Source organism: Suricata suricatta, chromosome 8, assembly GCF_006229205.1.
Source record: "Suricata suricatta isolate VVHF042 chromosome 8, meerkat_22Aug2017_6uvM2_HiC, whole genome shotgun sequence".
Lineage (NCBI taxonomy): Eukaryota > Metazoa > Chordata > Mammalia > Carnivora > Herpestidae > Suricata > Suricata suricatta.
In genome coordinates, this window is record NC_043707.1 from 36,625,018 (window position 1) to 36,648,119 (window position 23,102).

Below are 23,102 nucleotides of genomic sequence, written 5' to 3' on the forward strand. Positions count from 1 at the left end.
TGTCCCGGCCGCGCGCTCCTGCCCGCGCGTCCGGGTGCAGGGCTCTCTCCGGGACAGACGTCCCCCGCCCCCCCGCGGTGCCGCCCCGCCCGGCCGTGTGGGGCGCAGACCCCGGACTTGGCGGGGCTCGGACAAGAAACTGCGCCGCCGGACTCGGGGGTTGTCCCCTGCAGTCGGGAGCGACTCCGCCGTGAGTGATGGGGCGCCGGCGGGAGCGCGGGAGGGCGGGCGCGGGGCTTGGCTTTTCGAGGCTACTCCCTGTTGAAAAGTTCCTTCCTCTAGTCCTAGTCCTCTGACGCGAGAACGCGCTAGGGGGGTGTTGGGAGGAGGGCCTCCCTTTTCTGGGTGCCTACGGGGCTGGCGAGGGGTCTCCAGGGCGCTACGCTCACAATAAGTTCTGGAGGGCTCCGAGAGGGTTCATTCATTAGGGAGAAGCAGGAGGAGGGAAGCAGGGAAGTTGCTGGGGGGTGGGCGTTGGACTGGACGAATTGATACCAAAGATCCTGGGTGAGTCTGCGTCTGCCCAGAAATCCCCCACCCCAAAGTTGGCCTTTAGGGTTTTCATGAGTAGCTGGGCGAGGAGACTCATGTGACGGTTCTTGCTGCCGGGGAGAACTTGGTGCTCTCCAAGTCTCCCGTTGGAGCCCAGCGTGGGCAGCCCGTCTCACCTACCCGAGGGCCATAGCCTCCACCGCTTGGCTGGGTCCCGTTTGGAGATGGGAGGACGTTTCCCCTCAGATCATAGAGCCGGTCGTACTTGCTCTGTGTGGCGGTGGCGGCTCAGGGGTCTCTTTGCACGTACAAGTCCCGCAGGAGGTGTTGGAGGCAGGGGTCCCCCAGTGGCTGCCAGACATGGATGGCGCCAGCTCTCCGGGCCTGCGTTTCCCGTGACTTCGTCCACAGTTCCCATGGTAGTTGGCCTTCTTCAGGCCGTGGCAGTTTTATTAGGCGCACTCATGGTGTCCACAGTGTAGCCGGTACCTCTGTTTACCGAGTGCTTTTCTATAGCCCGCTGAGTCTCAAAGTGGGGTTTGCAGACTTTTGGGTCGTAGACTGTCATTTCATTCCATTTGAAATCTTTTAACAATCCCATGAGGCAGGTGAAGTGGTAGAACAGACCTTTTTTGACACCGGGACCAAGAAAACCCAGAGGCAAGTGACTTGCTGGAAGGTGGCAGTATTAAGGAGGCATGTCAAGGTGGAAATCATGGTGGGTGGGCTGGGATCAGAAGATAAGTCTTAGAGACTTAATCTTGCCTGGAGACCATGCGTGTGGCTCTCACATCGATTTTGATTTGTTGAAGGGTTTGTGCTTATGGATATGGAATGAAGTTTCTCTGGTTTCCTCTCTATTCAGGCCGAGCCCACTCGTATGCATCCTGGGGACTGTGAGGTCTAGGGCTTTGTAGTGCTTTTGAGATTGTCAGAAAAAATGGTGTTCACTGTTTTTCAGCATTAAGAATCCTATATTCTAGGTGCACCTGGGTGGCCCAGTTGGTTAAGCGGCAGACTTTGGCCCAGGTCATGATCTCACTGTTTGTGAGTTCGAGCTCTGCATCAGGCTGATAGCTCAGAGCCTGGAACTGCTTCGGATTCTGTGTCTCCCTCTCTCTCTTCCCCTCCCCTGCTTATAGTCTCTTTCTCTCTCTTTCAAAAATAAACATTAAAAAAAGTCTCATATTCTAGTTTTTTGAAGTTTATCCTGTGAATGGTAACTCTAAACATTTAACTTTCAATTAAACAATATATGTATAAACATATTTTCTTGTAAAACAAAAATGTAGGGGCGCCTGGATGGCTCAGTTGGTTAAGCGTCCGGCTTCGGCTCAGGTCATGATCTCACAGCTTGTGGGTTCCAGCCCCACGTCGGGCTCTGTGCTGACAGCTAGCTCAGAGCCTGGAGCCTGCTTCAGATTCTGGATCTCCCCCCGCCCCCTCTCTCTCTCTCTCTCTCTCACCCTCCCCTGCTCACACTGTCTTTCTCTGTCCCTCAAAAATAAATTAAGAAAGACATTAAAAATTTTTAAAAAAGTAAAAAAAAAAGTAGAACGTTACCAATTAAGTGAAAATCTCCCACTGATTGCTATCAGCTTCTCTTTACCAGAGGTGACTGTTGTTACTGGTTTGGGATGGATTCTCTTCATTCTATTTTTATATTTTATACATACATGTACTCAGAAAACATATCCCTCCTTGTGTGTATGTGCCCGTGTTTCCCCAGGACGGCGTATTAGTTTTCTGCTGCGGTCCTAACAAATTACCACAAACATGGTGGCTTAAACAACACAGATTAATTATCTCCCAGAGCTGGAGGTCAGCTGTCCAAAATCTGTTTCTCTGGGCTAAAATCAGGTGTGGGCAGGGCTGTGTTCCTTCTGGAGGCCGGAGGGGAAAATCCACTTTCTGGCCTTTTAGCTTGCAGACGCCGCCCACATTCCTTGGCTGATGGTCCCCTTTCTCCTGTGGCCATGGGCACAGCTTTGTCATGCTGTTATTTCTCTGGTTCCCCTTTTCTTGTTCTTTCACTTTTAAGGCCCCCTGAACTACATTGGGCTCACCTGGGTAATCCACAGCCTGTGGCCTGTTTTAAGGTCAGTAGTTTGGCAGCCAGAATTACATCTGCTACCTTAGTGTTACTTTACTGTGCCAACATCAGATTCGGTTTCCAGGGGTTCGGTTGTGGACACCTTCAGAGGGGAGGTGCATTATTCTGCCCACCCCGAGTAGGTACCGTAGGAGTGGAATTGCCAGCTCATAGGGTTTGCACATCTTTTGTTTTAACAGGTAGTGACACATTGTCCTCTGTGTCACCAGTTTAGTCAGCAGCATGCTGTATTAAGAGCATCCTTTCCTCAGGGGCGCCTGGGTGGCTCAGTCAGCATCTGACTTCAGCTCAGGGCATGATCTCATGGTTCGTGGGTTTGAGCCCTGCGTCAGGCTCTGTACTGGCAGCTTGGAGCCTGGAGCCTGCTTTGGATTCTGCATCTTCCTGTCTCTGAGCCTCCACGCTTGTGCTCTTTGTGTGTATCTCTCTCTCTCAAAAATAAACATTAAAAAAAATACACACTCTTCATAACCTCATCAATACTAAATATCATTTTTTAAAACTTCCTTCAGACTTAAAAAAAAAAAAGAATGTGTTTCATGTTTGTTTGAATTTCCATTTCCTCCAGTGTCAGTGGCATTTAGTTTCTTGTCATATTTTCATCTTGTGTGGCCTCTGAACTCACTGTTCATATCTTTTGCCCATTTTGTTTTGAGTGTATCTTTTTTCGTATTGAATTGTAGAATTTCTTTTGTTTTAAACATAAACCCTCTGTGAATTTTATAGTAAAATGATAACTATCAAAATGTCTGGAACATTCTGTTCTCTGTGCAGGATGAGAGTTTATTTCAAGGCCTCTTTTGAGGCTAGAAAACTCAGCAACTGTGATGTAGAATAAGAATGGCCATGAATGAATGTGATAGAAGCTTGATTGTGTGACCTGATTTTTTTAGGTTGTATTGTACCCCTATGACAGTGGACAACACGCCCACTGTGTATCATAGACCTGCTTTTCCGCAATCCAATGGACCTAAACTTGGTCTTTGGCACAAGGGAGAACTGCTTCACTTTTGTTGGAGTAGCATTCCATACATTCCATTTGGTTAGGAAGCTCCAGGCCATTTGTCTCCTGGTTTTGTCTGGGGTCATGGCTGAGCTCTGCTCATCATCCAAGCTCCTGTGCACCGGCCCTCACCTTCTCTGCATGCCTGGGCCACTTCCTTGCTCTCTGTGCTGCAGCCGCCACCCCTTGCCTGCTGCTCTGTGGATGTACATTGGTCAGAACTTATTGAGCTGTCACTTAAGATGTATGCATTTGGGTTACATTATATCTCAAAGCCCTGTTTGGGTTCAGAAAAAAACCCTTCCTGTCCATCCTTCTCCCCTTCATTACATGCGTTTCCATTGTAAACTCCTGACAGGCAGAAACTATTAGTTTTCTTTACATCTGGGTATCTAGAATAAGATCTGCTATGCAGAAAAGGCTTAGATGTTTAAATAGAGTTACATTTTTATCACAGAATTTTTTAAGGATAGTATCACATTTTAACCTGATAACAACGGTAGCTGTGGAAATACGATTCAGGTTTGCTTCCTTGGTCTTTAAACTCTCTATCATACAGACATACCCAATTTGCAAGGTAAAATGTGTCAATTTGAAGAAAGAGGAACTAACTGAATCACTGTTATGTAGAATAGGTTTTGCCAGAATTTGTGGTTAGCAAGAAAGTGATGTGTTCCCCGTGGGGGAATTCTGTTTTGGTATTGTTTTTTCCTTCCTAAGAAAAAGGCACCACAAAAAGAGATGTTTTGCCTGTGCTGCTTGCTGGGGGGAGCCTGGAGCGGTGAGTGGCGGGACAGGGGCTTGGCGTGGCCTGTCTGGGAAGAGGCCTACACCCCTGGGTGTGTAGAGAGGGGGGGCCCCCGGGTCGTGTGATCCTCTTGACTGCAGTGTTTTCGCAACAGAACCACTCGAAAACTATAACCAGACTTAACGGGGGTAGATGTTCTTTGTGAAAATAATCTGGATTAATCTGTCTTGGAGCACGGGGGTCTCTGGATAGCCCAAGGTACATGCGTGCTGTGGGCCGTTTGAGTGACTCGGGCCACGCCTCACTGTTCCACTGGCCGAGTGGTCGGAGTGGAGCAGGTGTCGGGTGGGGTCTCCTCGGACCCCTGACCAGTTTGAGGTTTGCGTGCTCAGCAGAGGTGGAAGGAGATTGTGTGACGTTCGATTAATTCCAGGGAGGCTTGGTCTGGACTGGCCAGACCTGTGGCTAGGTACTGTTCCTGCAGAGTACGTGTTCGTGACCTCCCGAGGATCTCCCAGGACTGATGAACGAGCTGTAATCAAACCAGAAAAATTGCATTGCTGTGTGAGAGTTGGTACTTTGAGGAGAGTGTTGTTATTCAGGAATGTGACTGCAAGTACAAACATTTCGTAAACCAAGAAATCACCCCTAATTCCACCATTTCAATGCGACCACTGCATCGTTGAACAACACGACTATGCACTGCCGGTGGCGGCGGGGGGGGGGGGGTTGATGAATACAGTACAGTGTATGTATTTTATGTTACCACTTTCTTAACATTTCTTTTCTTTAGCTTATTTTATTGGAAGGTTATGGTATAGAATACATACACAAAATATGTATGTATTGATCTTTTATTACTGGTAAGGCTTCCAGTCAACAACAGTCTGTTAGTACTTAAGTTTTGGGGAGTTCTAAGTTCTACATGGATTTTCCACTTTGCAGGGAGTAGGGTTGGCCCCCCCACCCCCATTTTGCATGAGGGTCAGCTGTTGTCTCCCCCCGCCCTGCCTATGCGTAGGATTTTTACATGTTTTCATAGTGTATTTACACCTGATTAGTCTTTTCACTCGACATTTTTATACTGCTGAAAACAGGTATCATAATTATCTACTTAATGCTGGCCTGGGAATGCATCAGACTCTCTGTTTGTGCTTCTAAAGTGCTAACACCATACAATTTGTGTTAAAGATCCGCTTGCCACGTGTTTTTCCGAAAATGATTTTTAAAATTGAACCAGGGTTAACCTTGCCCTTCTGCGTGCACTTGGGAAGTCTCTCCCACTCTATTAGGTCCCAGCCTTAGAGGTGACCTCTCTTATCAGACATTCCTGTTGAGTTAGGGTTTCTGTAAACTGCGCTGTAAGAGCTGCAAGATGCCCCTCGGTGACCTGTTCAGGGATCTTTGCAGATGTGAGAGCTGAGTCCCTCCCTCTCCCTCGAGGATGTCCAGAGAAGCCAGAGAAAACATGGCCCAGTGACTCCGGTTTCTGTCAGGGGAAAAAACATGCAGCATTAGACTCTCGTACAGGGATGCTTCCGCAGGTTGTAACACTGTAAGCGAAGAGCAAGGAAAATACCATGAAAAGTAGGTGGTGGTGGCCTATGGTGGAAAAACGGTTTGACCTAAAATAGTTATTGGACAAGGTGGGCTTCCAGGATGCAGATGGTCTTTTAATCTTTAACCTGGATGTGTGTTTGGGATATAATTTGGTTAAACTGTCCATTACACCCCTTTCTCGGTGTGTGTTATCTGTTTCACTGTAGAAAATGTGGAGGGAAAACCCAAGATCTCAAGATGTCAAGCATACCTGCCAGCAATATGCAGTTTGCCAAGCAGAGGTGGGTGCAAGGGGACTGGTTTTAAAGCAGTTGTGGGGGCATTCTGACTCCCTTGGTTTCTACTCTCCAGCTAGTATTGGAAATGTATTTATGGTGGGTTACGTGTTTTATCGTATCCTTGTCTGCCCCTAATGAACCATCTTTCAGTAAATCAGTGATCTGCTGGCTTCTGCTCTTGTGTCTGTGTCTGAACACAGTTGGCACTGTGGGTCCCACCGTTTTGGTGGCCCCTGGGACCAGCAGGACCCAGACCTGAGGGCCACTAGCAGGTGTTGCGGCAGGAGGGATGTCTGGGGAACCTTACCTGCTGTTAAGAGTATCTCCTTAAGGGGGATCTGGGGGGCTCAATTGGTTAAGCGTCCAACTTCAGCTCAGGTCATGATCTCATGGTTTGTGGGTTCAAGCCCTGCGTCAGGCTCTATGCTGATAGCTTGGAGCCTGGAGCCTGCTTTGGATTCTGTGTCTCCCTCTGTCTCAGCCCCTCCCTCCCCCCCCCCATGCCCTGTTTCTGTCTCAATAATAAACAAAAAAATTAAAAAAACAAGAGTATCTCCTTGATGGAGATGGCAGAGGTCTCCTTAAAGGAGAGTCAGGTGACAGTCGTGACTTTGCACTGTTAATGGTCTTTGGGACCGTAATTTCACCTTTCAGCTTTTGAGAAATGCCACTCACTGCTGGGTTTTTGCATCTTCAGCTCTTCAGAGGCTGAGGAAAGTGTTTACGTGCATTTCTTTATCTCAGGGTGCTTCGTGTGCCCCTGTCCTTCTGTCTTAGGTTGAGCAGTGAAGTCGCGAGTCTCCTCGGAGTCCCTGCACAAGGTTAGATTTTTTTTTAAATTATATTTGAGAGCGCGTGTGTGAGAGAAAGAGGGCTTGTGCACAAGTGGGGGGCGGGGCAGAGAGGGGGAGACACAGTATCCGAAGCAGGCTCCAGCTCCGAGCTGTCAGCACAGAGCCGGATGGGGGGCTCAGTCCCACAAAGCAGCATGAGATGGTGACCTGAGCCTAAGTCAGCAGCTCAACCGGCTGAGCCTCCCAGGCGCCCCCTGCAGAGGTTCAAAGGTGAGCTGGGTTGCATGGCAGTGGGCATGAGATGGCAGTGTCCTGAGATGGACTGTGTTATGAGTAGAAAGTGTCCCATCTTCTGCCTCCTCCGGCAGACCTCCATTCAGGACATTCTTTGCAGAGCAGAGGATGGGCTGTGTTGATGATGAAGCGTCACAGAGCGCTTCCTGCATTCTGGATGCTCTGGTGGTGCCTCATGTGAGAGAAGCCTTCCTCTTTGTGGAAAGCCTTTTAAGTCAGTAGTCTGTCAACCCCACTTTACAGATGGGGAAACTGAGGTGGTAGCGGTCCTGTCGTTCGCCCAGGACAGGAGAGCAGGATTCACACTCTGGCAAGCAAGTGACTCCTGTTTGGAAGTGGCAGATGTCACCTCTGGGCTACGGCCTACGCGGGCCTGCATCACTCGGCTGCCTTTCTTGTGCTTCCCTTAAGGTTTGCTCCGCCAGCTGTTCCCAGACTTCAAACTGTCCCTCCTTTGAAGGTGTTACATACAGCGAGATAGTTCCTTCCGTGTGGCTGTCCTGAAAATTGCCACTGCAGACCATTGTGAGATGTCACCTTTCTCTTTTCAGAAAGAGGGTGCACTTGACGTAGCGCGATAGGATGGATGAAGAGCGCGGCGGCCCAGAAAGCGGGCATGCCGCAGTCCTCTGCAGCAGGGCAGTCACCTGCGTGGGTCGCATGGTGGTGTGAGCCCCGCACGGTGTCTGCCGCAGCCGGCCAGTTCTGTCGGGGGAGCCGGCGTCCCTGGGAGCCTGTTTCCTGGAGTGGGAGTGCGACAGCGCTCGAAGCCACGTTCTGCCAGGCACGGGCCGAGTTTCCTCTGATGGAAGGTGTTCAGGTTATTCTAGCCTACCGATTTGGAGTCTTTGCGTTTCAGGCACCAGAGGAGAGTCCGGCCTTCTCTGCGTGGAAAACTAGACCTCCAGATTCAGTGCAAATTTGGCTGCGGGGGCAAGACTGACTACATATTTTTCTTACTGTGACATTTTCCACAGTTCCTAATTTGTTCATGCCAATTTCCAGGGTGTTCCTTTCTCTGGCTGACTAATAGCATTCTGGGTCATCTATGCTGCCGGCTGCTGGATGGCCTGGTCTTACTTTTTGTGATTCCTTCCATAGACCAGTGGAGGTTTGTTCAAATGGATTTAATTGTATCTCACTTGGCTCACACGGCCAGTGACTGCTTGGAATTGTATTAGGGGGCCTAATTTGGCTGTGAATGCAGGCTCTCTATTTAGGTTTTTCTGAGATAGAGGCGCACTTAGTCCTGCTAGAGATTTTGGAATATTTTCACTTTCACGGCAAGAGATCCTAGAAAACGCGAGTCACTTTCAGACTGAACCAGCCAGACCCAGGGTGAGGGTTTAAAAAAAGAACAAAACCCCAAAACAGATCAAACTTAAGAGAGAGATCATGATTCTTTTGGGAATTTTGGACTTCTTTGTAAGTGATTCTAAGATCCTCCAAATACTATTAGCTAAAATAGTACTGCTTTTGAGCTCTGGGAAAAAAATCTCCAGACCTCCCCACCGATAAACATTCTGAAAGTGAGAGGCTGAAGAGGTTTTTGAGGAATACACCCAACTTCACAGGGACCCTTTCAGAAGCAGGTTTGGAAAGACTCCTGGAGAAGCCGTGCTCTGGTGGCGCTGTGCGAATGGTTCCTCTTGCTCCAGTTTGAGACGGAGGAAGTCCTCTGATAGGTGACTGTCTTGGGCATTCAACTTCCGTTCTGTGATGTCTTCAGGAAACAGGCCCGTGGTCTCCCCACCTCTGTGGTTCAGTCTCTCGCATCTCCCTTGGAAAGGGGCAGCTGCTCACCTCTTGAGAACGTCTTGCTCTTGTGCAGGTGGCTCACCCGTGTCCTTGAGCTCCCAGGGACCACCCTTGGTCTGCTCAGGTCCTGACCAGGGCAAGACGCCAGTGTTGTGCACAGTCCCGTGCTCTGGGCAGCGAGAACGCCGGGCCTGCCGCTCATTTAGTCCGTGGTTTGATCTGGAAAGTTCATGTCTGGCCTCTGGCCTGAGGGTCCTGTGGGAAAGGAAAGCTGGGGCACCAGGTGCTGTGGTGGGTGTTTTCATGTGTTTTCTTTCAAATAAGATTCTTACAACCGAACAGTGTTGGAGATGGTACTGTTCACATCTTAGAGATGAGAAAATTGAGGGCACTGAGGTGAGCTGTTGGTTCACCGTCACAGAGGAGTCAGGGATTTGCATTGGGACCATCTGACCTCTGGCCTCAGGCATGGGGTGTGCCTGTTGCGCCTCCTCTCCCGGAGTCAGGGAGAAAGCACAGGAGGGGGTGTCCTCAGGGAACCTGGTACCGGCCCTGGCCCCACTGCCATCTCTGTGACCCTGGGCAGGCTATGCCGCTAGAGCCTTGTTTTCACCTCTGTTAAATGGGACCACAGTGCCTACTTCAAGGCTTTTCCAGCAGTAGAGAGAGATTATGTAGAGGTTCGGTAAGTCCCACCTGCAAGGAGGTTTCCCGGGGAACGGCCCTTGTAGGCAGGCTGGTTGGGACTGCACCCAGCTGTCCCGAGGCCCGGCTCCATCCCTGCCTTTGAATTCATGCGTAGAATGGAGGGGTGGGAGACCGCCTTCGTTAAGGGCGCTTCGTTAGTTCTCAGCATTCAGTGGCTGCTTCCGGTTCCGCAGGGATGACGGGGACCCCAGAGGCCACTGGAAGTTTCCGTGGAAGCGACACCAGCTAGACTTTTCTGCTTGTGCCTGGGGCAGCCAGAGGATTTCCCAGGTAGAAGAGCTTTCCCCTTCTCAGTAGGCGCCTTTGTTGGAGATTGCAGGCCCTCTGTGCTCCAGGCCCAGGGCTGGGGTGGGAAGGCCGTTGGTGTTCACAAGAACGGGGGACAAGGGGGAACTCCTAAGACATTTTTCACAGCTTTCTTGAGATCTACTTCACATAACCACATCATTCTCCCATTTGAAGGACACAATTCACAGAATTGTGCAGCCATCGATGTAATTTTAGAGCATTCTCCTCTCCCCTTGAAGAAACCCTGCAGCCATTAGTGGTCAGTCTTCACTCCTCAGTCCCCTCTCCTCCTAGCCTGGGCACCGTTAGTCTCTCTGTCCCTGTCCCTTCTGGGAATTTCATACAGATAGAACCATGTAGTATGTGTCCTTCTGTGTCTGGCTTGTTTTCTTTTGCACCGTGTTGAGGAATATCTTTGTTGTAGCATGGACCAGTACACTCTTGCTTTTGATGGCTGAATAGTATTCCATTGTATTAAGACTATTTTTGATAGAACGTGAGCAGGGCAGGGGCAGAGAGGGAGGGAGACACAGAATCTGAAGCAGGCTTCAGGCTCTGAGCTGTCAGCACAGAGCCTGACGTGGCGCTCAAACCCACAAATTGTGAGATCATGACCTGAGCTGAAGTGACGCTTAACAGACTGAGCCACCCAGGTACCCCCTCTTTGCCTATTTTTAAAAAGGTGTTTATTTGTGAGAGAGAGTGAGGGCATGAGCAGGGGGGAGGCAGAGAGAGGGGGAAAGGTAGGATCCCAAGCAGGCTCCTCACTGTCAGTGCAGAGCCTGATGCCGGGCTTGATTTCACAACCTGAGATCATGACCTGAGCCGACATCAGGAGTTGGACTCTTAACCAACTCAGCCACCAGGCACCCATCCTTTGCCCGTTTTTAAAAGTAGGTAAATTGTCCTTTTAAAATTTTTTGTATTTTCAGAATTTCTTTATAAATCCTAGACGCGAATCCTAATCAGATCCCTGATTCATTCGTATTTTCTCCCATCCTGTGGGTTGTCTTTTTGATTTCTTGATGGTGTCTTGCGTGATGACAGGCTTTAATTTTGATGAAGTCCAGTTGATCTGTCATGTTCTTCCGTTGTTTGTGTTTTTGATGTCGTGAGTAGGAAGGTTTTCACCCAGAGCCGTGAAGATCTATTTCTGTATTTTCTGCGAAGCGTTTTCTAGTTTTAGCGCTTTCAGCATGAACCCTGGACCTGAGCGTCTTAGTTATTGTGTGTAGTGTGAGGGAAGGGCTCTGGTGCATTCTTCTGCATTTGGAGACCGGCTGTGCCCATGCTGGGGACCGTCCCCTTGCAAGGTGGCATCAGGGAGCCAGGGCGGGGCAGACCTCCCTGCGAGGGGGAAGCCTCGGATGGGACCCTGCGGCAGGCCAGCAAGAGGATGGAGGCCGGGAAGCAGGGAGGCTCGCTGGGCTCTCATGGGGCTTAGGAACCATTTCACTGTCACAGTAGTGTTTGAACTGAGCTTTGGAGAGGATTGAGTTCAGAAATTCTCAGCAAAGAAGTTCCAGAGGACTTGGACGGGCCTGAAGAGATTATTTTTCTTTGTTTCAAGATAAAAAACTGAACTCGTTGCAGGAATACGAAAGCCTTTCTTCTCTTGTTGCACAGGTTGACAACCCAGACGGTGCATCTTGGCTTTATGTAATCAGCACTTTTGCCTTCTGTTATTTTGGGGAAAAGTGGATATCGCTGAAAACTGGCAGAGAGGAGGTGATGGAGGTAGGGAGGCATTGCTTCTCGGCGTGGCCCTCTGAGGCACAGCTCCTGTCAGTGGTGAGACCTTACTGAGATCTGTTGGTGTGGAGCAGGCAGGAGGTCATGACTCTGCCGGAGGAAGCCACGCAGGCCTTGGCTCCTTGCTGTGGCTTTCTGGCTGACGTGACTTTGATTCCTTTCATGGAGTCAGCAAACGGTTATCAAGCACTTGGTGCATGCTGGGTGCTTCTCTTGGTCATTGGGATCCTAAGTGTGGACCAAATAAAGTGGCCTGTTGTCCTGGAGTTGATGGTCTTATGGTGGGTAGTGGATCATCTTCAGGCATAATGGACCAGTGACATATGTTAGCATGTGAGGGGAAGGGAGGATGCAGTCCCGGGGTACCTGTCATGAGAAAGTGGTGTTTGTGCCATGATTCAAAGGAGGTAGAGGAGTTGGTCTGCAGATAGTTGGGGAAAGGACATCCCTAGCATGAGGGCCCATGGCACATAGGCTCTAACTGGCAGGTGAGTCCCGGCCCCAGGCCCTCAGTGCACAGGCTCTAACCGGCAGGTGTGCCCTGGGCCTTTTGGCGCACAGGCTCTAGCCAGCAGGTGCTCCCATCCTGCGGTGCACAGGCTCTAACCTGCAGGTGTCCGGGGCCCCGCAGTGCACGAGTCTAACCACAGGACCTGCTGTGTTTGAAGAGAGAGAGGCCAGTGAAGGGACAGCCAGACACGAGTGTGTCTTCTGGCTGAGAAAGGAGAAAGGAACATTTTGGGGCAGTGGTGGATTTGAGGAAACTTGGTTAGGATCTCTTCCTCTGAGTGATTGCCATTCTGATTGCCTGTGGGAAAGTACATTTTAGTTTTCTTTTTTAATGCCATTAGATTACGAAGGTCACTGCAGTAATGCTCCAGAGAGGGTTTCTGAAGAAAGTCTTACTCACCATGTGTCTGTATATAAAAGCCATCCAGGGAAGTGTCCATTAGCAGGAAAAAAGTGTGGCAATTCTCTACGAATTGATGCTAAGGATAGAGTTAAAACCTCGAGCGGAATGTTTGGTGAGTGGGGCTATTCTTCGTGCTCTTGACAATAGCCGGGAACCGTTAGTGGGAGAATGGTTCCGAGCTTTTTAGTAGCATACCTGAGATGTTAGGCAATCACTGCAGGTGTTAGTATGTTTTTAGGAATATAAAGAGGTGGTTGTAATGTAAGTGGAAAAAAATTCAAGGTGAAATATTGACTTAGTGGCCATGTGTTAGAGAGACACAGACCTTATCAAGTGGTGCAGGGGAGACAGGGAAGATACTGGGTGGGCCGGTGTGTGAGGCAGCCAGGCCTCCTGCTGATGGCAGTGGGTCAGTCGTTTTGGAAAATGGGAAATGTTTGCTAAGCCAGACGGAAGAAATCCCAGGATCCAGGAACTTCCATCTAAGGAGCATCCCCAACAGAAACGAGGGCATGTGCCCACCAGGAGACGTATGCTGAGTGCTCTGACAGCACCAGGCGTGATAGGAAAGCCCTGGGAGGCACCTGGGTGGCCAGCAGCACAAGGAACAGGTAGATGGTGGCCTGACCACACGGCAGGGTCTGTAGCAGTGACGCCTGTTTGTGGTGACATAGAGGGGCCTCACACGTCGTGCTGAGTGGAAGGAGTCAGAAACAGGAACTTGCAGATTGAGTCCGTGTCTATAATATAACAACAGGCAAAAATAAGGTGTGGAATAGAAGGTGGCTGGCACCGTTGGGGAGGGAGTGGCCGCAAGGGACAGGGGGATGTGGGGAGGCTGGGTGTCCTATTTCTTTATGTGGGTGCTGCCCCATGGTATGTCAGTTCCTTGAATGAACACATTTGTTCTGTACGCTTTTCTGCATGCATGCATCATTCCAGTATAAGCCAGAAGAAGAAAATAATTGTGTCTGTTGTTTATGGCGAAATAATACCTGTAGGTACTTTACTGACACAGACTCTAAGAAAGCACAAAGACCCACCTGAAAGGTACCCTTCAACTCTAGGATAGTGGTCACCTTCGAATAGGAAAGGGGGACAGGAAGTATGCATCTGTAATGTGTTTTTTGCATTTAAAAATTTTTTCAGAAAAAATATGGCACAATGTTATGAAATCTCCTTGGGGGGGTGCATGGATTGTAATATTTTCTGTACTTTTATGTTTGTTTGAAATGTTTCACAGGAAAACAAATGTAAGTGCATTTAAATGTGTGTGGGAACAAAGATTGAAAGGAAAACCACTTTGGTGATTATGTTACATGAATGGCTAGGGGCTTTGCATTTACAGAAAATTTGGGAGAGGAACATGGTCACGTACACATGTAACATGCGCTGTGTTTAAAAACCGCCTGTCTGTGTGTGTTGAACCCTCTGAGTGTGGAGAGCATGTGCAGAGTGAACACGATGTATACAGACTGGAGGGGTGGGTGGTTTTCTGTATTTAAAAGCCTGGTGGGGGGTCTCAGTCGGTTGAGCATCTAGTTCTTCGGCTCAGGTCATGATCTCATGGTTTCTGAGTTCGAGACCCACATTGGGCTCTGTGCTTGGGATTCTCTCTCTCTGCTGTCTCTAGGGCGCTTTCTCTCTCTCTCTCAAAATAAACACTTGAAAACATAGGATAATGGTACATGAAGTGCTCTTGAAAGAAAACTGCATCCGAAGGGGAATGAAACCAAGGCCGTGACAGCTTCAGGGTGTTTGATCTCGAGTCAGGACTTGTTCTTGAAGGACTCTGTGCTGCACACTGGTGCTCCCCGGCCGCCCGCCTGCGGAGCTCTCAGTTCTGAGGCCATGGCCAGCCTGAGATGGTGGGACACTGTCTCTTCAGTCACCTGAGAACAGCTCGATTTCAGAATAACGGGAGTATCTGAGAGCAGATTTTAATGGTAAGCCTGGGAAGGAATGTTCCCACTGAAAATGGAGGGCTCCTACTGGCTTTGTTTACAGTGATTTGGGTGGAAGAGTGGTCACCTGGGTGCCACGGGTCACAACTGTCTCTGATGAGTAAGCAGAGCCAGGTGGCAGCACGCACGGACGCCAGACACCTGTCAGGTTTGGGCCATGGGTCTAGGCAAGGCGCTGAAGTCCTTCCTCTGCTCGTCCTACAACAGTGGTTCTCAAACAGTGCCCCTGGGAGCTTGTTGGAATCCGGTTCTTGGCCCCACCCTAGACTCTGGGGTGCAACCCGCCATCTGTGTGCTTCCTTAACTGTAAAACATACACGATGGGAAACGTGAACCATTTTCAGGCGTGTACTTCTCTGGTGATAAGAACATTCAGGTTATTGTGCAGTCGTCCCCACTGTTCCTCTCTAGAACTTTATCATCTTTCCAAATTGAACCTCTGTCCCCATTCGGTTCTAACCTCCCCTAGCTCCTGGTACCACCATCTACTTTTGTCACCGTGATTTTGACCAGTCCAGGGACCTCATACGAGTGGGATCCTACAGTGTCTGTCCTTCGTGTGTGGCTTGTGTCCCGTCCTCTGGGTTTGTGCACACAGTGGCAGGTGCCAGGATTTCCTTACTTGCTGAGGCTCAGTGGTGTTCCATCGGGTGGTGGGACCACACTGCGGACATCTGTCAGTGGATGTGTGGGCCGCTTCCGCCTGGTGGCCACTGTGAACGTGGATGAGCGAGTGTCTCTTCGGGTCCCTGCTTCCAGTTCTGGGGACAGACCAGAAGTGGATGACTGGTCATATGTGACTCTGTTTCTTGAGGACCTGCCCTGCCTTTTCCCGCAGCTGGGCACTTTCCGTCCCACCTGCCACATATGGGCCTTCCAGCCCCTCCACGTCCTTGCCCACACTTACTTCCTGACTTTGGATACTGGCTGTTGGTGTCTAGTTGAGCCCAGCAGTGGACCCTGATGTGAGCTCAGTCTGGACGCTTCAGCCCGAGACCACGCCGTCTCTCGCTGGTCCTCGTCACCCGTGCTGGTGAACCAGCCGCCAAGGATGGCAGTAGTAGTAGATCCCCGTGGTGGTAGAGCAGTGAACTTGGAGTCCATCAGAACACACTTTCCTGTCCACCGTGTTACTGAACTCAGATGGTAGGAGCCTTCCTCCCCTGGTGCCTTGGGAGGACAAATGACCTACCGTGATATGAAAAGCCCTAACCCCCAAGGGACTCTCTGCAGGCTGTGAGAGCCCTGGGAAGGGCCTGGCTGGAGCAGAGTTGGGGTGTCTGCGAGTGCTTGGTGCAGCATCCACGGGGGATGGCTGGCCGGGCTGTGGCCTCCTGTGTGCAGAGTCCCCTGGTCTGTGACTTCTGTGTCGGACGTTTGCTAAGGCTTGCTTCGATGCAGGGAGAGCGTGTGTGACCGTGTGCTCATTGGGCAAACCTTATCAGTTTCCCGAAGCTTCGGCGTGCAGTAAGTGAGGAAGGCCCCTGCTGCTAGGGGACTGTCTGAACCCAGGGGGCTGGGCCTCTCCAGGTGCGCGCCCCTAGCAGGACTGCTGTCCAGAGGCTCTGATGGAAATACGGCGGCGGGGGGGGGGGGGGGGGGGGGGGGGGGGGGGGGGGGGGGGGGGGGGGGGGGGGGGGGGGGGGGGGGGGGGGGCGCGGGAAGGACTATGGTCTGTGTGTGACATTTCATTGCTTTTCACTTGTGGACAGCTGGCTTGGAGGATCCCATAATTTCTGGAGCTGAACGGATATTGAGTTCTGCTCGCTGACTGATTCTCCATGTGCGCTGTAGAGGCAAGGGCCCCTGCTGGGGGTCACACAGCGGGCCAGTGGCTGGCCAGGGAGTAACGTAGCTCCTCATCAGTGCCTGTGCCTCTGACTCCTGGCTGTCTTAACGGTCACCCTGGAGCCTACACATCTCTGTCAGGTAGTGAGGGATCCCTGTGCGTGGAGTCTGGGCCTTATCCCTGCCGCATGTGGGCCTCACTATGGGGGCCAGGCTGGATCCCAGCCCTGAACCCCTGTTGCTGTGGGTTGGTTCTGCATTTTAGTCCACAGATGCACGAAGATGTTTGGGAGTGGAATGCAGTAATCTGGAAGGGAGGCAGGAGATTATGGAGTGATTCTAGCAGGTCATTATTTTCCGCTCTGCTGTCTCATTCCCCACAAGGGCCACTGGGGCAGCGTGGAGGTAGCCTGAGGCACTGAGCCTGTGGGTCTGAGAGCTGCTTCCTGGACCGTGAGTGGCATTTCAAGGCAAAGCTTTGAACTCCAAGTTCTGGGTTGAGTCCAAACCCCGTGGTTGAGCAGTTTTGTGCCAGAAGGGTTGGAGCTGGGAGGGAGCACTGTGAGAGAGGCCTCCGAGGGCTTGTCACTGTCGTCGAGGTGCAGACAAGGGCCTGGCCTGGGCAGGCAGCCTTACCCCCTATTTTACTAATGATATGTGGTAAGCTCAGAGGTGGTCGCTTGCCGGGTCACATGACTGGGAAATGAGGCTGGATGTCAACACACCCCTCAGAGCTCAAAACTCATCCTTTGGCTGTAGCCTCTCAGCATGGGCCGTGGCCGCCTCCCTCCTCCACTGCTACCTGTCGGGCGGGCGAGCGGGCGGGCAGTTCCTTTTCCATCTGACAAGTCCTGTGAACTTGACATTTACTCCCACAGAAAACCAGAAATCCTCCTTAGTGATTTCTGCCCTTTGTGCAGTATGTGGTCTGTTACATGACAGGTTAGCCCATCGGAAAGGATCTGTTTTCCTTCAAAAAACATGGGTGTCCTAGTTTAGGAAACTGATACTTGGAATCATAGCTTCTTGAGGTTGAAACTTCTACAGGGGCGCTGGGGGCTCAGTCGGTTAAGTGTCTGACGTCAACTCAGGTCATGATCTCACAGTTCGTGAGTTCAGGCCCCACGTTGGGCTCTGTGCTGACAGTGTGGAGCCTGTTTGGGATTCATTCTCTATCTCTCTCTTCTCCCGCCCCCCCGCCCCCCCCCCCCAGCCGACTCTCTCTGCTCCTTCTCTGGTCACTCTTTTTCTCTCAAAATAAAAAAAAAATAGCAGCTTAGAAAACGAGAAAACAAGGTGACCTCATTAACAAAAATTATAATGAAATGTACCTTTTGGGTTCTGACTTTTAAATACATATATTTTTTCTTTCAAAGAGTGAGAGCCTGAATTGGGGAGAAGGGCACAGGGAGAGAATCTCAAGCAGGCTCGATGCACAGCTCGGAGCCTGATGCTGAGCTTCATCCCACTATCCTGGGATCATGACCTGAGCTGAGATCAAGTCAGACTCTCAACTGACTGAATCCCCCAGGCGCCCCTGGGTTCTGATTTGTAGATTCTCTTGTGGGCAGAGTTCAGGCTCTACAGCAGCATGTGACCCTTTGGTAATCATGACTGAGCTGATAGGTCTTAGAATATTAGCTCACTTTAACCATCAGGAAAAGAACAAACTGGGGCTCCTGGGTGGCTCAGTGGGTTAAGCATCTGACTTCGGCTCAGCTCATGATCTCACAGTTCGTGGGTTTGAGCCCCATGTAGGGTCCTATGCTGACAGCTCAGAGTCTGGAGCCTGTTTCAGACTGTTTCTCCCTCTCTCTCTCTGCCTGTCCCCCGCTTGTGCTTGGTCTCAAAAATAAATAAACTATAATTTAAAAAAAAAAGGAAAAGAACAAACTTAGTACATACTTGGTGCTTCCCAAATTTTCTTGCCCTCATTACTTTCATCTTTCCTCCGTTCTGCTATTACCTTGTTTTACGTCAAATAGGTATTTTTTAGCATATCATCTTGTTTCGGTCACTATATTTTTTCCTGTATTTTCTTACTGATTGCCCTGGGATTGCACGTTAACATCTTACCGTGTAACAATCCAGCTAGGATCAGTATGAGTTTAATCTAGCTGTGTGTAGACACTTTACTGCCTTACAGCCCCCCTCCTCTCCCCGTCCTGCCATCGGACAGTTTGTTTCCATATAGACTGTATGCCCCTCAAAATAGATTTATGATGACTGCCTAATACATTGTCTTTTAAGTCACCCAGAAAAACTTTTTGGTCATCTGGGGCTGTCTTATTTTCTTCTCTGGTTTGGAAGCATAGTTTGCTAGATGTAGAGTTTGCGGTTGACTGTTCTGTCCTCTGGCACTTTGCATGTGCTGTTGCACAGTCTTATGGCCTCTGTGGGTTCTGAGGAGTCAGCTGTTCATCTTCCCCAGTTGCTGATCTCCTGGTGCTTTTGAGAGTTTCTCTTGGTCTCTGGACACAAAACAGTGCAGTGTGAACCGTGCAGTTGTGACCTGTCTAGTTGTGAATCTCCCTGAGTTTATCAGTGGTTAGCGTTTTTTGGGTTCCTGGATTTTAAAAATCAAATTTTGGGAAAATTTGGCAGTTCATTCACCTATTCCTTCTGATCCTCTCTCCTGGGCTGCTCACGTTGATGATGTTGGTACAATTGGTGACGTTGGTGCAGGTCTCTGAGGGGCTGTCTGTTCTTCCTCATTCTGTTTTCTGTCTTTTCTCCACTCTGGATGGTCTCCGTTGACCTGTCTTCAGGTTTGCTGATTCTTCCCTCTGCCCACTCACATCTGCTATTGATGAACCCTGCTTGCGAACTTTCAGTTTTGTTTATTGAGTTTCTTGACTCCAGAATTTTTTCCTGCTCCTCTTGTACAATTTCTCTTTATCCGTATTTTCTATTGCTGAGACTCTTCTGCCCTCCATTAGTTTTTTAGGGAGAGCACCTGTTTGAGCACATTTCGGGCGGCTAATGTCAGGTCTCTCTTGAATGAGTTCAAGGCTTGGCCTTCCTCATGGACAGTTTCTGGTGGTGGTTTTTCCCTGTGTTTGGTTATACTCTCTCGTTTCTTTGTGTGTCTTATAAGCTTCAGTTATAAATCATACAGTTTAAATAATATAATGTGACATCCCTGGAAATTAGATTTTCTTCCATCCCAAAGGTGTTGCTACTGATCATTGTGGATTTATTTAATGACTTCTCAGAACGAATTCTGTAAAGTTTCTTGTGCAAGTGTCGTGTGGCCCCTCTAACAAAGTACCACAAATTGGGTGCTTTGAAACCACAGGGACATGTTGTCTCCCAGCCCTGGAGTCCAGACGTCTGAGATGCAGGCATGGGCAGGACCACGTTCCTTCTGAACCCTGTAGGGGAGGGTCCTTCCTGCCTCTCTTAGCATCCGATTGACGCTGCTGTCCTTGGCCTGTGGCTGTGTCCCTTCAGTCTCTGCCTCTGTTGTCATGTGGCCATGTGTCGTGTGACCTGTGTGTCAGGTGCCTCTGGATCTTCATGTGGTCTTCCCTTTTCTTAGGACAGCTGCAGTCATAGTGGATGAAGGGTCTACCCTACTCTAGTATGACCTCATTTTCACCAGTTATTGCATCAATAAATGTGCCCTGGATTGCCACAGACCTCCAGTTTCCAGTGTTCTGAAAGAGTGGATTCTGACCATTTTTGCTTCTGTTGAAGAGAGGATTTTTGGAGGTTCTGACTCCTCCACTTAACTGATGTCGCCTGCCTTTTGTCTTTAAAGTGTTTAGAGTTATCACTGCATGCTACACAGCTGCCTCATTTGAAGTGCACAGTACGGCGTTGTCAGTGGTTCAAGGGGCTGTGCGCCCATCTAACGATCGACTCTGGAGCATTTTATCATCTCCCAAAGAAACCCCTTATTTTCCAGCAGTTGCTGCTCGTTTCTCCAGGCGTTGGCCCCAAGCCCCAGGGCCAGGCAAGCATCGTTTGCTTTGTTTCTGTAGGTTTGCCTCTTCTGGAGATTTCCTGTGGACGGACTCATCCCAACCTGGTCTTCTGTGTCTGCCCTCTTTCGCTTACCCTGATGTTTTCAAGGTTCATCCGTCTTGTAGTGTGAATCTGTCCTTCATTCCTTTTTACGGCAGAATGATAGTCTGTTGTACAGACGAACCACTTTTATAGGCCCCCTCATCGTTGACGGATGCTTGGGGTTTTCCACTCTTTGGCACTTATGGATGGTACTGCTGTGGACATCTGTCTGCATGCCTCTGTGGGCACATACTGTCCCCTCACTCGGGTGTATTTCTAGGAGGGGAACTGCTGGGTCATAGAGCGGCCTTGCTTCTGACACTCTGAGGAAGTGCTGGGCTGGTTTCACAGACAACTGTCCTTATACGCCTCTGCCAGCACAAGTGAGACTTTTTCACATCCTTGCAAGTGCTCGCTAGTGGGTTTTTTTTTTTTTTTTTTTTTTTTTTTTGGTTAGAGCTGGCACAGTGGGTGGTATCTCACTGTGGCTGTGATTTGCATTTTCATGATGGTTAATGATGTTGAGAATCTTTTTATGTGCTTACTGGCCACTGGTATATCTTTAGAGTGATGTCTATGCAAATGCTTTGCCCATTTTAAAATTGGGTTGTCTCCTTTTTTTAAACTGCATTTTAAGAGTTCTTTATATATTTCAGATACCAGTCCCTTCTGAGATCCATGATTTGCAAATCTTTGATAAAAATGTTCTTTCCCCATTACCTTAAAAAAAATTTTTTTTTACATTTATTTATTTTTGAGAGAGTAAGACAGAGTGTGAGTGGAAGAGGGGAGAAGGAGACACAGAATCTGAAGCAGGCTCCAGGCTCTGAGCTGTCAGCACAGATCCTGACATAGGGCTCGAACCCATGAACTGTGAGATCATGACCTGAGAAGAAGTCGGACACTAAACCGACTGAGTCACCCAGGTGCCCCTCCCCATTACCTTTTTAACTTTATTATTTCCTGTTTTTCCACACATTCTGTGCTCTAGTTACATAAGGATTTGTTTTCCCGCAGATGTGCTACTTTTCACTCGTGAAAATGCGGTAAATGCCAGTAAATACTCATTCGGCAAGCTTTCCTTCAGGCCCCTTCTACGTGCCAGGAGCGTGTCCCAGAGCAAAGCCGTGTGCATCTCTGCCCCCCGAGTTCGTGTCCTGGCGTTGTGTCTGGGCCCCCTGTCTTGTTACCTGGGTGCTATTAAAGTTTAGTCACGGCGTGTTCCAGTTCGCCCCGGAGTTTGGATCCTCCTGGATTGTGCCCAGCAGTGGGAACGCTCCGGAGCCATGTGCTGAAGGGGTGTTCATGAGCTCAGTGACTCTGTTGCTCGTTCCTCACTCGACTGGTACTTGGGAAACATGTGCTGGCTCATGACCCAGGCTACATATGGTCCCTAAAGGGACCAGCCAAACACAGTTTTAAGACCACTGAAGTATTTTTACATGGAAAGGAGCTGGGTTTTTAGGATGGGAGGACAGGTATCTTCCAGAGCTATGCTCTTCACAGTTTGATCATTAAGATACTGGGGCTCTTGGTACACACACACCTCGTATATGCATATATTCACAGGTACACACATTCATACACTCTACACACACCATGTACATATATACTCACTACTCACTTATACATACACACACACTTGTACACCCCCACATACACACACATCCATGTACACACATACCGATACATACTAGTGTACACACACATACAGACCCACATACATAGTTATGTACACACATACATGCTTATGTACAGACACACATACACTTAAATACACCCATACCTTCATATACACATATATCACATACACATACTTGTGTTCACACACACACATATATGCTCATGTACAGATATACTCTTACACACTCATGTATATACAAAGATACATTTGTACACATTTGTACACGTGCACACACTCTTGTATACACATATACTCCTGTACATATATACTCGTGTACACACACGTACTTGCATATATGCACATGCTGCATGCTCATGCACACACAAATATTTGCACGCATACGTATACACATATTTTAATAAGTTCCATGCATGCACTACCCTCATACTATGATACATATATTATAATGATATTACAAGAATGTAAGTTTGAAAAGAAGAGAACAAAATGCAAATAGAATTGCTAGTATTTTCTTTGTGCGCCTTGGTGGGTTGTTTCGACCCTAGGATATGTGCCCTCACTTGGGAGCTTCCTGCTTGTAGAGCACATGATATTTAGTTTTCATGTGGACTTTTATGAGGCCCTTGGAGTTCCCAAGTAAGCATTAAGGCCTTAGTTTATTTTTTATTCTTATGCTTTAAGGTCAATTAAAAGCAGCTATGTTTTAAATTCTAAAATGCTGAATGATTTCACAGATGAAAATAATCCAGTCATTAATTCTGCTTAGAATGTAAACCAGAATCTCACTTTGAAGTGTTATTTTAAGAAGTAAATCATAAAAAAGCGATACAACCACGTTGTAGAAAATTTTGGAAAAAAAAATCTACACTCTGTTGTGGTTATTTATAGCAGTGTTGATTAGACTAACCCCCTTTCTCACTATGGGTCACCTTACCTTCATTATATACGTGTGCATATGTGTGTATGTATTTACATGTTTTAATGTTTATTTTG

At 49.0% G+C, this 23,102-nt stretch overlaps 1 protein-coding gene and 1 long non-coding RNA gene across 2 annotated transcripts in view; both read left to right on the forward strand.

Annotated features, from left to right (window-relative positions):
* Positions 1-23,102, forward strand: part of SNX8 (sorting nexin 8) — a 68,251-nt gene that overhangs the window by 29,059 nt on the left and 16,090 nt on the right.
* On the forward strand, positions 6,054-10,013 carry LOC115298334. The gene is made up of 3 exons (XR_003911707.1): positions 6,054-6,197; positions 6,972-7,015; positions 7,834-10,013. It is a non-coding gene; the product is annotated as an uncharacterized LOC115298334 (long non-coding RNA).